The 16,230-nt window shown below is 41.0% G+C and overlaps 2 protein-coding genes across 10 annotated transcripts in view; one reads left to right on the top strand and one right to left on the bottom strand.

Annotated features, from left to right (window-relative positions):
• The window catches only part of LOC126924248 (peripherin-2-like), a 350,059-nt gene that overhangs the window by 98,203 nt on the left and 235,626 nt on the right, over positions 1–16,230 (bottom strand). For 2 of the 9 annotated variants that reach the window (XM_050738531.1, XM_050738529.1), the window contains one exon: positions 1,331–1,530. The exons of the other annotated variants lie outside the window; for them this stretch is intronic. The gene's annotated coding sequence lies outside the window, so the exon portion shown is untranslated. The remainder of the gene's footprint in view (positions 1–1,330; positions 1,531–16,230) is intronic. 9 annotated transcript variants of the gene reach the window in all.
• The window catches only part of LOC126924243 (uncharacterized), a 133,318-nt gene that overhangs the window by 2,570 nt on the left and 114,518 nt on the right, over positions 1–16,230 (top strand). The gene's annotated exons all lie outside the window — the stretch shown is intronic.

Raw genomic sequence — 16,230 nt, 5'->3', positions numbered from 1 at the left:
GTCACGCTGAATTATATCGGTGAAATTGATTGGATTTTGATGCGAAATTTTTTGAAATTTCTTTCGTATCGAGCGTGACTGATTTGAGATTTCTGACACTACATATAGTTAAATAGGATTTCTTGGTAGCAATTGACGGGATGACGTGGAACCGTTAAGTAAAAGATCTACGGGACATTTTACAGACGATGTTTGCGTTACCCGTAAAAACGCAATAAACGACGTGGACGCGTTGCAAATGCAAAGCCATAAATAGCGTACCCACGACCATTAACTTTGCCATTCGGTGTTCGCTGTTTGGCCAGAAATGATATTCATTTATTTCCGAACATAGAAATACAAATGGCTATGTACTGCTCATAAAGAGAGCAGATTTTTCTAATCTATCTATATACGGTATATTTCAAAAGTGAAATATTTTTCATTCCAATTCATTCTAAATCCCTATTCGTCCAATCAATTAGTATTATGAAATAATAAAATTCTACAAAATAAATTTGAATTTATATCCTTAATAAAAATTCCCTCCATAAATCTGTGAGAATTCAACACAGTGAACAAAGGATCATGGAACAATTCATTCGATTTTGTCGGAAACGTCTGCTGTCGAATTGTTCTTCATTGTTCTCCATTTCGACAAGCGTCTGCAGAGACGACAGTAAACGAAATTTCTTAATCTAACGACGTCAATTCGAAGCTGCTAATTGCATCCGGCCGTTGGCCCCGGGTCCAAGCTTTCTTATTACTGCATTTGTCGCGAACAGGCCAAAGTTGGTTCGCGCCTCTGCTCAGCCAATTATTCTGAATTACTTGATCGAATTATCCGCTCGTCGGTTACATCGTTTAACGAGCCGCGCGACGAGAGCTCTGCGGTCGAAACGCCGACAACGAATTAATCGTCTTAGCGCGTGAACTTTCAACAATCCCGGTGCTTATAAATCGTCGATCTCTAGTCATAGATTATTAATTGAAAATAGATTATGGTAAGTAGAAATCGAGCTAATATATCGGAGATTGATGGCGATGCGGGGACGTTAACGGGGAAGAAAATTTGGAGAGGAAAATTTTATTTTTTCCTACGACAAAATTAAGGCTCGAATTGTTTTAGTAGCGAAAAATTCTGTGGAAACGTTTCTTCGTGGCAGATAATGAAAATTGTATGGAACGATTGAAAATAAAATTGAAGATTAAACGCCGGATAATACCAAAATCATACATACTATAAATGAAGATTAATAGTGCCAATTATATCGTCACAAATTCACGCTATAAAAGTGATACGAAATGCTTAAAACCTCAACTTAATTCGAAAACATCAAGATTTTAATACCTTGTGATTCGGGATCCCCATTTCGCATCTATCCTTCTCCATACCGCAAACAGAGCTTCTAAGATTCCGGCATAGCCTACACAGGAAGGGTTGTACTTCTCCTAACAAAGGTCAGAACTCGGTAGGCAGTGCGGTTTCTCTAGCGGAAACCGCGGAACTGGAGCACTGGGGTTAATGACCAGCTCGACGATATCGGAAATCTGGCAAGGAGAAGGAGAAAATCTGTTAGCGGACGTGGCCTAGTAATAATCATCCGGCAAGCGAGATGCATTGATTGCTAGGTTCGTGTACTTGATTCAGAGACTCGAGTGTCCACAAGCGGAAGGTCTATTCTACCGTCTTTTCGAGTCGTCTAGGATCAAACGATGGCGCGGTCACGAACGCGAAAGTAGACCAGGCGAAAGATTTGCTGGGAGCCATAGGGTATTCAGGATGCGCCTTCGTCGACGATACATTGTTTCCTTTTTGATTTCTCTTCCTTTATCTGTCTTCTTTCTATCTGCGCCTCTCTTCTTTCTTTTTCGTCTTCGTCGCTCCTTTGCTTTGAAATCGGAGCACGAAGGATGCAGAAACGAAGAACGAGGGGTGGAAAGTGGTAGGTCGGTATTCGCACAGTTCGAAGACCTCATCGACTTTCACCCCCTTTTTCCGATTGTTCCACTCTCTCGTGTTTCAACGGTTGGTTCGTCATCTATCTGCTTTTGCTCTGTTCTCCCTCGGAAGAAGTCTTTCTACGTCGGTCTCGTTCGACGCACTAGGAAACGAGCAAGGATTCCCAGAGGCACGCTGGCCTCGGACATTCGATCCTGCTTGCTGGTTTCACGGGAAACACGGATGAAGAAGAACGAGAGAAGAACGTAAGAGTGGGCAGAGAAAACCGACTCGGAGCTGGTTTTATTTCGTTTTCAACGGGTCGAACGATGTCTCCTTTTAGCGATTCTTTCATCTTCCGACCGTTTTGTAAACCCTTCGTGCTCCGTACCCGTTGTACGTGTCCGGAATTCCTTCGTTCCCATCCCCCTTTCAACCCTCTCACCCTTATCGGTCTGTACGAACGAAAGACGAGCTCCTTTCGAGGCTCAAGTTTTATCGCTCAGACTACTCGGTCGCTCGATGATTCATCGAGCACCAGATTTGCATATTCTACCCCGTTCCTTCGTTTCCCCGTGGTAGAACGTTCGAAGGATAGTCCGCGGATGACTATATTAAGTCAGCGACGCGTTGATTAATCACCTACCCCTTGGTTTGCCTAGAGATATGATGTTTCCAGGTCGAGGCTCACGTTCAAGCCGAACCTTGCGACCGGGTTTCGTTAATTAACGAGCCTCTGTACAACCCGGACGCTGATTAAGGGTAAAAACTGTACAAATTAGAAGCCTCTCTGATAATTACTAACCGCATCGACAAAACGAAATGGCCAAAGATTCTTGAAGCGAGACCCGCTAATTCGTCTAGATTTCGTCGCCTATTACCGTGATTTTTACGCGATTCTGTAGAATCGACCGTAGAATACTTCTCTTTTGAATAATAAATTTTGAGAGAAAAAGATAAATAAATATATAAAACGCAATTACATCGTTTCTGTTGTGTTCTTCTATTTTTCTTTCCCTGACATTCCTCGTACGAAGCTTGTCTCGCGCATTGACATTTCCATCGGTTACGAGACTCGCATGAATATTCAAGACGGGTGCAAGCTGCATCCAAGGAGAATGCGCCTTTCCGATGCAGTATGCAAACATAATACCATCGTACCCTGCCAGTGTCCTTCTTTCCCTAGCATTGCTCTCCTGGGAATTTAGGATTATTCTCTGTCCGATATCCCGACGTCTGATCTAATCTCAACGATCTTCCAACAATTCCATTTTCATCTTCATCTACACGCTTAATGATATACCATGTCCTTCGGTTCGTTTATAGCAGTAGTCTGACCAGAGATCATCCTATTTTACTAGCTTGTTTCTCTACAACAATTTCCAGAGTATGTGTACAGCCGTGTTGTCTGACCAGTTGTCGTCTTGTTCTACTTGATCGTTCATACCATAGTCCTGTACTACTTGCTTGTTATTTTACGTTGATCGTAGATTTTATACAGAACCCAGAGTTAGTGTCTGTTCTGTGATACTCTGCAACTACTTGCTGGTTACTCCACAGTTACTTCTATGTAGCTTTCATGTTGAATTACTGTCCGAACATTGATTGCCCTATACTACTTAGTGGTTATTCTACGATAACTTTTACGAGATCGTGTATGGGATTATTATCTGATCAGCAATCGCTTTATTCTACTTGCTGTTTACTTCACAGTCGCTTCCACGCACCGCTCGAAGAGCAATAAATAATGTTAGTAATAGTAAAGCGTCGATAAATGTTAACTTGAAGCAATCAAACATTTCTAGAAATTAACTTAATCAACGCCAACGATCTACCGTTTTTCTATCCATCTCTGTAGCCACTTCGCGCTCATTTTAATCGAAGCACGGTGACATGCAAGGGACAAAAGATCAAAGAGTCAAATTTTTGATTTTTTATAAATACCAGAAGATATAGTATATTCTCGAAAGGAACTTCATACAAAATTACATCAATTAGTAAAGTAATTTCGAGGTAAAGAAGTTTAGCAGTACAGAAGTAGTAGCACTGTAAAATCGTCGAAAACTAATTCGAAATTGTGAAAAGGTGAAACAAAACGGATATAAAATACGAGAATTAGGTGGAGGGACCATCGCAAGCCGCATACAAACCAACGGAAGGTAACGAACGAGAAATAGGCCGATAACGAGACCCGATCGAGGTATTGTACGACGAAAGGTGGAAGAGAAGGGGTAGTATCGTCGACGATGGTACCGGGGTGTTTCCTTTACTGCGTTACTAGTCCGGAATCGGAGCTCGTTACGAGCCCTCCTCAGGGCAAGGACGAGATTTTCATTGTAATAGAGGGAGAAACGATCGCGGATTTTACTCGTTTCTTTATTCATCGCTCGCAAATTGTTCACCTCGGCTAGTAGAGTCGTGGCCGCGAGCAGAAGAGGAAGAAGGCAAACTGGAGACTAACGAAGAAGTCAATTAGTTTGTTACACCAGTCGTGTACGATTTTATACCGATCGGAGTGAAGGAATTGCCACCCCATTTCGCTTCTTCTGATTTGCTTTGAAATTTTAGGATCGTTGAGGGAAAATTTAATTTACAGGAGAACGTTTCCTTGTCTATGACAGACATTTTATTAAAGAATTCGATATTGTTGGGAACTGTTATCTATTAATGGAACTCGTGTCGCAATTAGGTTACGTTTTAATTGTATCTTTTTGTTGTCTTACAATAAAAGGGCACGTTTCTTTTTTCCTCATTTAACGCGAATTTCCCAGTATGTTGTATCTATGAATTATTCCACTGCTTGGTAATAACTCGACACAAGGTATACAAGCAAAGATTTTATTTCAGAAGAAAAGAATCGATGGAAGAATTTCGGTAAAATTCTCTTGCTTCTTCTAAGTGGAACAATTTGCCGAAGCTTCGTCAACTGAAAAGAGAGCTAGTTTACTCGAACTGAGCAAACGAGGTGTCCGGGGTGTCACGATTTTCAACAAAGTTCTGGTATCAGAGGTTCTTTTCCTGGTATAGTCGTGCGAACGAACTAGGTTGCTTATCGATAGACACGTGTATATCACAGCTCGTTTTAAGAAACGAATGCCAGTCGCGTGCGTCGAAAAGGAACCGATTCTCCTTCCTATCACCGATCGATTCGTAAACATCCCTCTACCTATCTTCTACCAACAAGCACGTTTCGTTCTGTCCTCTTTGAATGATTTCTTACCAGGACGAAACGAAAAAATCACAACTATGCGGATTGTCCTTTGATTATGGAAAAAATATTGCCTTTAGATCAAGAAAGTTAATTTCTCTCGAATGTTTTATCGAAATACCGCAAGGGTTTCTTTCGGAACGAAAGAACAATTCGATGGATCTCACTAAAATTTTTAACGGCTCGTAAATTTATCGATGGAATTCAAATTTTAACGGCTTAAAGGTCGCTATAAAACGCAACGTTGCGTATCGGAAGTCACGAATAGCACAAACCAATTTTCCCTCTATTTCGTTCCACTCTGTTCGCGATACGATCGTTTCGCGAAAATTCATTCTAACGGAGTACGTAGAAGACGAGAGACAGACGTACGTGACGATTTTTCGGAAACGTCGTTCGCAAACAATTCGATGGAAATCAAAGCGAACATTTCTACAAGACAAAGAAAGGAAAATAGAAAAAGAGAGAATAGGTCTACGTGACAATTTTTTAAACGTTCCACGGTAGAACAACCCTCGAGAGAGTAAACAGCTTGCCCACTCCTCTCCAAGAGCGAGAATTCCGCGGAATTTGCAAAAACTCGACGCGAGGAAGCTTTGCGTTTCCTATGCCAGTCGAGTCCATCTATCATGGCCTGTATGAATTCCTGTAACGTTCCCTGGTTTCGCATACACGTTTCTAAAACTACCCTCCAGCGGCGTATATTTTAAAAATGGTAAATCGCTGCACTCGTTCACGATGATGGCTTGCGACGCCTAAGAAGCTTCCGTGCGCTCGAGTCTCGTCCTTCCTGCGTTTTGTTTGTTATATACCGATCGCTTGCTCGACGTTCGATTTCGTAGGATGACTGGTTTCCAAGTACCACGAGCAACCCTCTTTCCACGTCTGATCTTGATTTGTCGCCATTCGGTCGCGTAGTACGTGCAGAAGCACGCAATCCGATCTGGCCGCTAGGCCGATAACAGGAGGCGAAGAGACGCGAATAAATTTGTAGACAAGCTTACAACCCCTTCGTATATAGGGTGTTAAATACTTTGGAGGGGGTGAATCAGGTGTGTAGATTTTCTATCGCGGCTTAAAGCTTATTAGAGAGTGCATTATCGTCGATCTACCGCATTCGTGCAACTGAGAAGATTTTATAAGAGAAATGGGAGCAAGGGTGTTCCTTTTCCTTATTTTATAAGAGGAGTTTTCAATTTTGGAGAACGGGAATTCGAATTTTTTCACGGAGAGGGTTGACCGACACGAATAGCGTTTTCCAATTTCAGAAGGTGCCAATTCAAATTTTCTGGAAAAGAGATTTCATCGACAGGGAATTTTCTAGCTGCTGTAGAAGGAAATTTGAACTTTTTTGTGGCAAGTGGTAATCAATGAACGATGTGTTTGTACTTTCTGAAGGGTGAAATTCGAATTTTCCGCGGAGAGGATTGATCGATGAATGATGCTTTTTCATTTTTGAAAGCGGAAATTCGAATTTTTTCCACGCAGAAGATTAATCGATAAAAGTGATGATAACGTTTTCGTTACTCGCTTGACACGTCCCAAGAGCGAAAACGGGGACAGGCTACATAAATAAGAAACAATTTAGAAATTCGAAACACCATAATTCAGATGCCAGCTAATTTTCTAGCGAGCAAAGGTAGTGCTCATTACGCTAATGAGACTTCCATACCGTATTCCTTCTTACAGATATTTATACTACAGAGACTGTATATCTCTAGAAAACATAAATTTCCTACGACAATCTGCCTCGTTCTTTCTATTCGTTCTTTCTATAATTACTTTTGAATTTCTACGAATAATTGCATACAGTTTAATCCGATTAATTTCATACGCAATTACCCATATCAAATATATTAATTTTTCTTTATTCCTTCTTTATCCGTACTATCGCAACTCTTCCACGGTATCCACAGATCTGTTCCAAGTACTAACTACGGTAAGTTCATCTCTTTGGGCAATCGTAGGAAAAACAGAACTGGGAACGAGTCCAATTAAAGTTCTAGCAAGTCCCTCGCTAATTATCAACATAACGAAGCGAAGCGAGTTGCCTCTTTTTTCCCTTCTATTAAATCGAGCCAGTGTACGATTCGACTTTAATGTAAAACCCATCTTATCCTCTTCTCCATGTTTCAATATGTCGCTCCGAATTAAGGATCGACGCGATTCTCTCCGCAATCTGCTCGCTTGTTTACCGTCACGCGTTTTGCGGATGCCTTCGGTGTTCCACGATTCCGATTCGACCAGAAGTGTTGAGCAAAGACGACGTCGACGTTCGTTTCTATTTGTTCCGTCGACTCATGGGCGACGCGCTAGAGAAACGGGAACCTGTTTAAACCGGAACCTTCTCCAAGTTTTACCGGAAAATGCTTCTGTCGACTGTGTTTCGTTTCTCTCAAGGTTGGATTAAAAATGTACTCTTTTCGAAGAAGAAAGACAAACTAAAGAAAAAGAGTAAAAAAAGGATAGAGTCGGATGTCAATGGTTGATAAATTACAAAGTTAAAAGTATAACGATCAAGAAATGTTGTTCGTTCGTCGAAGCGGTCCGATCGTTACCAATTGAACAAATATTTCTTGAACGAAACACTAAACATAGATAGATAACATAGTGAACGGTGTATTTTGAATTTTTCTAATTTTGCGAACGCGGCCATTAGGTGGTCGACTGTTTAAAGAGAGGAGTGTTTCGTAATTAATTAACGGTCACCGGTTTGCGTATGATTCAAGCAGTGTCGGAACTCAATTAAAGCGAATTATTCATTCATTATCCAGCGTGTTTCCTAAGCTGATTCGTTACACAACAAGCGTTATCATGGAGAGCGAAACTACCCCCCGTGTTCCATTTCGAGCCTCCATTTCTCACCGTGTTGCGAGCGAAATTTTGCGTGTCATCGAGGATGGCTGGTTGTTTCCGACGGCGGAGAGTTCATGCTAGTTTTCGTTAAATGATAATATGTTACACGGTGGTATCGTTGCCTTGGGATATACATATATATTTCCGCTGGAATCGCGCACACAGAATCGCAACGTATTCGAACACTTTTACGAATTACGTATGTGAAATATTATATACGTTGTACGAAGCATTTCGAAAGTTCATCAACATTCGACTATGATAATTATATCGATAAAATTTGATAGAAAATTCTATGGAATTTAATACGCACATAATATTTTCTAGAGATAGCAAGAGTATTCGATCAGTCAATTATCGATTATATCGATAAACCTCGTAGGATATTAAGTGTTTTAACGCTTTCGTGAGTCACTGTATGTTACGTGTGACTTCATTTTGATCTTGCTACGTCGAATCTTTTCCGCCTCTCAATTCTTACAACATCGTATGTACTTGTTTTGTCGTGGAGAGTTTCTTTGAAGAAGAAATATTTCTCGATTGCTTTACGAAGAGAAAGTTTTCTCCTTTGAATGACGGTGTATCTTGACTATGTTCTGAGGGAAATAGGTATCAGAAATTGTAACAAGAAAATATGATGCGCACGACAACAGAAGAAGAGAAATGTTTATCGATAAGAGAAGGAAAAAGGAGAAGCCACGGTGCAAGTAGTAGTGGAACGTATCGTGTCAGGCACAGGTTGATATTTCTTAAAAAAAACAAGAGATACAAAGAGTTTTCAATCCCATGTTTTTTTTTTTCTATATACAGCGTAGAAAAAGAAAAAAAAAATAGATAGATGTCACGTTGGATATGTATCGGTGTAATACGGAATCACATCTCAATTAGCAAGAAATTAGCTACGATTATTACGCGATTAATGGTGTAATTAATTGAATCAGAGTAGCAATAAACCACTCATGGCTATTAAACCTGAATTACCGAGTTATGATCATTAGAAACCAATTATGGACGATCAGCCTGTTCGTTGATTAGTTTATTAACTTATTTCATCGTTATGCCTATATTCGACATTTAAAAACGCAGATAAATTGTTGCAGCTTTTCCTCCATTGCTAACTTTGGTTTCCTTTAAAAAGCCAATAAGATTACCGTTGTCTTCGTCGAATTTTGAGTTCGTCGATCTTGAAATGACCGCGATGGGTTTTACATTTCGAGCAAAAAATTGAATTCTTTACGCGTGCCTACGAAAATACGAATTTGCATAGAGAAACACGCTCTGATCCTCTGTAAAAATTCAGAAAAAGCTTCAGCCCCGAGGAAGATTCGCATTCCGCGGGTCACGGTGAAATAAACGATCATCATTTCGAAATTTGGCACGACACAATTGCTGGCGCGGAAATTCGTAGAAGCCGGTCGAACCGGGGAACGTCAATCGGCCGAATTCGATTGAATTCATTCGCGGGAATTGAGAGGAGCAATGCTCGTACCAGAGTCGATTATTGCGAACGAGCATGGTCAGGCCGTTTTGTGGCACCCCCTGCGGTTTTCATATTAATTCTCTTTTTCCGGTATCGGGGAGAAACGTTTCTTTTTTTTTTTTTTTTTTTACTCTCGTTGATTCATCGAAGAGGAACGGGAATGCGACGGTAATTCGACTATAGCGAACGCGAGTCGGACGAGCGTTTTCGATTTTTGCGCCAGGTGTCCTTCCGTTCCTCGTTTCCGAACGATTTCATTGTTCCAGGTGAATTCGATCGATTCTACTGGATCATAAAAGGTATCGGAGGTTTTTACATCGAACGGAATGGAATTCACGCTCCTTTTTGTCATTTAAAATGCTGAATTAAAGTTGTAGGCCACTTCTTTCTTTTGCTTTCCTTCCCTTCTCTTCTCCTTTTCGTATTTCCTTTCACTTCGATCTTTGATAAATAATCTCATCTTCGATAAATCTAAAATCTTCAAAAAGATACGCGATATTTGAAACAGAGTAAAAATCACACGAAAAATATGCATGCAAATTTCTCAGTTCAAAGAGGAGAATCTTCCCGAAATAACCAAGGATGTAAGAGGAGATGATGCTGATATCTGAAAGGATCTCTGTAGAAAAGGAAAATTTAAAGAGAAGCAGTTGCGTATGTAATTCCTTAAACGACCCACATATCGGTTCCCTCGAAACCAGCCACGAACTGTTCCGCAAATGTTTCCAACGTTTGGAGAATTCTCGTAAGAAGAGACAATTTCGAATCAAGTGGATGTTTTTATCGTCGGAAAAGAGCCACCGGAGATTTCCTTTGCAGATTCTTTTTTAAACACGTCTACGTCCACGGGGACGTTCCCTCTTTACATGGTTTTTAATTTCATTCGCGTCGGGCATTTTAGAAAGGTTTCTCACAAAGGCTAGCGAGACTCTGCCGCTGCATGAACGTTATTCTTTCAACGCAACGACGACTTATTACCGCGATGAGTTTTTTCGCGTTTGAGAGGTTTTTAGCTCTTTGAACTCCTTAGAAAAGGGGGAAAAGGTAACGGAGACAATGAATGATATTCCCTATTAAAACGTCGCGTATATGACATTTCTGAATCCTATCACTCTCTCTCTCTCTTTCTCTTTCTTTTTCTTTCTTTATATCTACCTCCCTCTTCTATTTCGAGCGTTGGGAAATTGAAGTTGCAACGAGATGGAACCGATTGCTTTCTTCGATCAATTCACCATCGGTTTTTGCTGGATTATGTTAGCGTAATCTTCTCGATATCTATTCACGCATAAAACCACTTCAATCTGGACACGGAAAATTGCGAAATGAGAAGATGCCGGGCGTTGGTGAAATTTCTGAGAGATTCTTCGCGGCATGAACTGAAAAAAGTAGAAACAAAGAAGCTGAAGTAATTTAGCATGGATCTTTAATAGAGTCTGGCGGTTTTGTCAATGGAAATTATTCTTCGCTGACACCAGCAACGAAGAAGTGGAAACAGTATGGCCTATGCGACCATTTTCTGGCTCTGTGAACCGCAAAAATGTCGTGAATTCGTCGGGCCGCGAGCTGGACGATGCGCGTGCCTGGTCACGCTCGGTCGAGTGGAACCGAAACCGGAACCTATTTGGAGAATTACATCCGGAAGCGTTTCCCGTCTCTCCGTGCTGTCTTACCGACTTATTTATGTGGCCGTCTTTTCGTTAGATTCCACGGTTTCTTTTCGTTTGCTCTCTCCTTTGCTTCGCTTCGCTTTCTTCCCTTCGCTGTGGCAATCGATGGGCAAAAAGCTGAATTTCGTTTCTCGTTTGGCTTGTGGGAAAAGCGTTTGCCTTTGCTCTTTAGACTTCATTTCTGAATTATTTATTTTATTCATCTCCTATTCCTTGCAGCTTCATAATTTATGTTTTCTAATAAATAGTTTAATATTAACGCGCGCAAGAAACGAAAATTGTAGTATTTAATGAATTCTGGAACTTTTTAACGAATTCTGAATATTGTTAAGATACTCGACATCTTTTATTTAAGTGTCGTAACTAGTAATCAAAGCAGCAATATTTCTTCGAATATTTTACTGAATTAATATTTGTTAAATATTTGGCCAATATTCCTTAGCATATATCCTGTTAAATCACGATTTCTCAAACTATCGTATTAAATTAATATCTCTTATCGTTAGAATATTTCATTTTATAAATATACACAATACCGTAAAAGTATCCTAACAAGCCCATTCACTTTCTTCCACGAACGATGTTGAGAACTCACCTTAAGAACGCCCCTAGAAGAAGAAAGCAAAATTATTCCTCCGATAACACCGAGGCGCCGTAATCGACGACAATGAAGTCAAATAAGAGGAATAAAATAGGAAAAATCACAGATATGAAACCAAATGTTGATGGTATTGCAAAGCTAAAAAAAAAAAAAAAAAAATTCGAGCAGAGTTAATAATTACGAGAAATTCCACCATTAAAAAATCGCCACCGATGTGATCCCGCTTCTCAATTTTCCGGTTGTGTCTCGCGGCGACACAATGGCGGGCGAGCGACGACAACCGTTCGTAGAATGTTTACAATAATCTGAAGGAAGAATCTGCGGGGGCCATCTATAGAAATACAAGAGAAGGGAAATGTCGCAGTACGGAGGGACGGGGTGGCGCGTGGATTGTTGGATGGCTCCATTTTCCATTGTTCCCGTTCGGAGAACGCGCTGAGATCGCGCGTTTCTTACATTGCAAGCCTGCAGCTTTTATAACGGTTGCACCCGTAGCGCGCGCGACCGAAGAAAGACCCGACGATAAAAGAGCCGTTAAGCCTTCGGGAGGAAGAGAAACAATGGGACAGCAGAAGGGATGAGGGGCAGAGACCCGGTGTCCAGGCAAGATCGAGAGAGAACAACGGATCCACCAGGAAACTTCGGTTTGTTCCTCGAGTCTGGCGTGGAATGGCGCGCGAAAAAAACTTGTTGCTATTTCCTGCTGAAATTGGGGGCTGATATGGTGTTGCGTCGATATTGTTGGCCATTCTGATCATTAAAGTAACTTCTCTTGGTGCTTCAGATGTTTCGTGAACTCGGCGAGTGGGGAACGAGGATGGAAGAATAAGAAAGTCGTAGTTTGTGTGATCGCGTTTGGTTTGACGCGGTTGCTTCGTGGTTGAGAAAAATTATGTCTCATATATAAGCAAGAAAAGAATAGAAAAGATTATATAAAAATAGGGAATAAAGTAGCTGGGTGTAAAATATATTGCGGAAAAGTTTATGAATTACGAATTTGTAACTTGATCAAGAATTTAGTATTTGATAACGATATCAGCAAAATACTTCAACGTCGTATTTTAAATGGGATTTCTTAGAATGTCTGAACGAAGAAGCGATGTTTTAAGCCGGCGAATAAGAACAGGATATAGAGGATGGAAATCAATAGAGAAACAGACGAGAAAGGATACGGAGTGTACGAAAAATACAAGGATATAGAGACGGAGAAAACAAGAAAGGAGAGACTCACCTTGGAGTCGAAAGTTTTTCAGGCAGCTGCGAGAGCCGTTTGGCTATTACCGAGGATCACATACTTCTTCCACTGCATTCTACTCCTATTTCTTGCCAGAAATGGTACCGCTATATCACTATTTCTACGAAATCACCGTTTCCCAACGAAACTTTCTTCAATGTTCAAGCAAATTAAAAATTTACATGGAGAAACCAAAAAATTGATTATATAAAATGTATCTTTTTCCAAATTTTCTGCAACCTCGATCCTTCTGAATTTTTTTAGACATTTCTAACCGAATTACGATCTTCATACTCTTAGGAAATTTCTTGAGATTGCGAAAAATACGAGAAAGTCGTTATCCGCATATGCGATTTCTTATTTCAATTTCTCTTTTCCGAATCAGTCAGCGTACTGCATGATTTGTACTCCGAGAGTTAATTTCTCTAGAATGAATTTAACATTTTTTTGAAGCGTCTACGTTCAAGTTACTGTTATATTATAATTTTCCTTGTCGACGAATTATCATTTATATTTCCAAGCAACGTAATTTCGCAAATATAGCACAGGGGCCTGGATTTTCTATGGATTCACTGAAAAGGAAAGAGGTTCTGCTAAATGTTCTTCGGCGTGTTTAGGGGCAGCCGCGTAAGCCACAGAGTGGAAAATGTAAGCGGATCATTGTGAATTTGTTGAAACGGTGGGAAGTGGCGTAGTAGACAATGCAGCCGCTTTTCTTTTTAAGCGAGTTATTTTAATTGAGTAGAAAAGACGAAAGCTCGTGTTCTCCCTGTTTATTACCGATCTACTAGAACTTGAATTTTTTACATTCTTCATCCTCTTCGTTTACCACGAATGTACTACGATCTAACCAAATTCATCTCGGCTTTGCATAACTTCAAAATTCTAAAAACGTTTCTTGAAAATAATCCCTAAAAAACAGTTTGCTAACTAACGACTAAACTAACAACTGACAGACGCAAGGTCGCTGTTAAAATACTAATTATTTCTTTGTATTCATCCAACTAGTATTTCCTCGCGTTGAGATAAACCGTTTAATCAACTACACCTATTATTTTCCCTAGCACACAAATACAAAGTTGCTAAAATTCGAGAAACCCGATTTATCTTTCTCGAGAAACAACCGCGCGTTATCCGGCGCGCGATTGATAACACGCAAACAGTCTCAGCAAAAATACGGACACAAGGATAAGAAGATCCACCCTCTGGAAACCGGAGTTGCTCCGTAGGAGTTATCCGTGGCAAAACGATAAGGAGTGGCGCTCGAACTCGGTAGAGGGGGTGTAGTTCGAGGCATGCAGCTTCCGTTCGCAATAATAAATGTTATCACCGCGCGGCACGAGGGTTGCAGCTGCAGAAGAAACCAGCTGTTTCAGTTCGTGACGATAAATAGGGTGATTCCTTTCGGACCGGGGAATTTATTCCGGGTCGCAGTGGTAGCCAGTAGGTACTTTTAACAAAATAATGCTCTTAGGCTGGGGCAACAAATTCTCGAGGGTGAAACCCTCGGATGATACGTGGACGAGCCGATGTCGTAGAAGGAACGGGGTAGTTGGGCGTCGGAGACGGGGGATGGCAACGTCTCCTGCTACACCAGCGGGCCACATTTAAAAGTATAATTTTAAAATGGCGTCGGGAACACACGAAGTGGCTCATAAGCATAATTTATGCGCTCGTTTCACCTTGCTCCCACCTCTTCCAGCCACCTTCTTTCCCTTCCTCTTTGCAATGTCGAGTGTCTCATTGTTTCTCCAGGCCACTTTTAATAAAGGATCCACCCTCTCCCCTCTCCGCGAGGACGAATCCCGGGGGTAGGTTTTTTGTTTTCCGTAGCACCCTGACAGCCAGCAGTCTCTTAGCGTTCCTTTGAATTCGTTTATCCCGCGACTTTCTTCTCCGTCGTCGAGAAACTCTTCCTTTCCTCTTTCTGTTCCGAGATAGAATCGATTTTTGAAGGTGGATCTCTGTTGTTTGAAAACTCGAACGTTACAGAATATTAGAGGAAAGTGGAAAGAAGGTACGAAGTTCGGTATTATTTCTCGGAAAAAATTAAACGAGTCTTTAACGAGCGTAATCAATTGGTACGATCGAGTTAATCGATACGACAATTACGTCAATTTCTGCGCCGTTAACCGCACCTACGCTATTTCTATCTCTTATTTCCGCTGGCTTTCGCCGGCAAAGCTCGCAAGCGATGGTAGAACGAGAAAGAACAGAGGAATGTAGTGAAGGCAAACGTAAATAATCAACAGTGAGAACGTTGGGCAAGTGTTGTCCGGAAATAGGGGTGAATTTTCGTTCCGTCTCTCTTTCTCTCTCTCTCTCTCTTCTCCGTACGTTTTCCCGTGAAACGAGGTGTCGTTTAATAAGTAGCTAATTGTGAAAACGCAGCCGCATTCTCTTTGTCCCGTTTTCGGCTGATGGAACGCATTTGAACGTTAGAAAGAGCGAAATAAGGGGGTGAAAAAGAGAGCGACGGAGAAAGTGAATTCGCGTGGAATTGTGGGGGAGTTAGTTAATTATTCACGGCCAATTTTCCGTTGCTTTGACGCGGCTCGCCGCATTGACACACTGAAGCTCGACGTAGCCAGACATGGGAAGTTCGGGAATTAACTCAGAAACTCGACGAAGAAACGCGCAACCCCTTCTGTCGAACCCTCGGGATGCAGAGTTTTGGAAACGATGGTCCGGTTGACAGCGTATTGAGGAATCGTTCTCTGTTTCTCTTTCACCGAACGAACGTTCCCTGTTTCCAAGTTCCTGAAGACTACTTTGACGAAACTGCGTGGCTTAGGGGATGATGAATAGATGGGTTGGAGATGATTCGCTGGCGAATAAGGGATCAGGATTATTTGGTTGAGACGCAGCATATAGTTTCTTGTTTCTTGTAAGATATTAGTATAATTCATCATATACCATTGTGTATTATCATTATAATCTTCTCCAAATTCAAGTTAACTTCAACTCGTATCGCAATTTCTTTTTTAATTTACCCTAGAATTTATATCGTAGCTTTCTGCATGAAACTGTAAATGTATTGCACGTTTTATATGAAATTACCCAGACGCTAAGTATACACGGCGAAGAAGAATTTTCATGAAAATAAGTATCGGGATTATTCAACTTAAAATCTCACTATAATATCTAAAACTGGTACCACTCAATGCTGAAAACGTACGGTATAGCTTTACAGCTGCTGGAAATGCGAATACAAAATAATATCAGCTTCCGCAGATCCGGAAACGAGAAACAGAAATAGTAGC

Source organism: Bombus affinis, chromosome 14 (assembly GCF_024516045.1).
Source record: "Bombus affinis isolate iyBomAffi1 chromosome 14, iyBomAffi1.2, whole genome shotgun sequence".
Taxonomy (NCBI): Eukaryota; Metazoa; Arthropoda; class Insecta; order Hymenoptera; family Apidae; genus Bombus; species Bombus affinis.
This window is presented reverse-complemented; position numbering and strand designations above follow the sequence as displayed.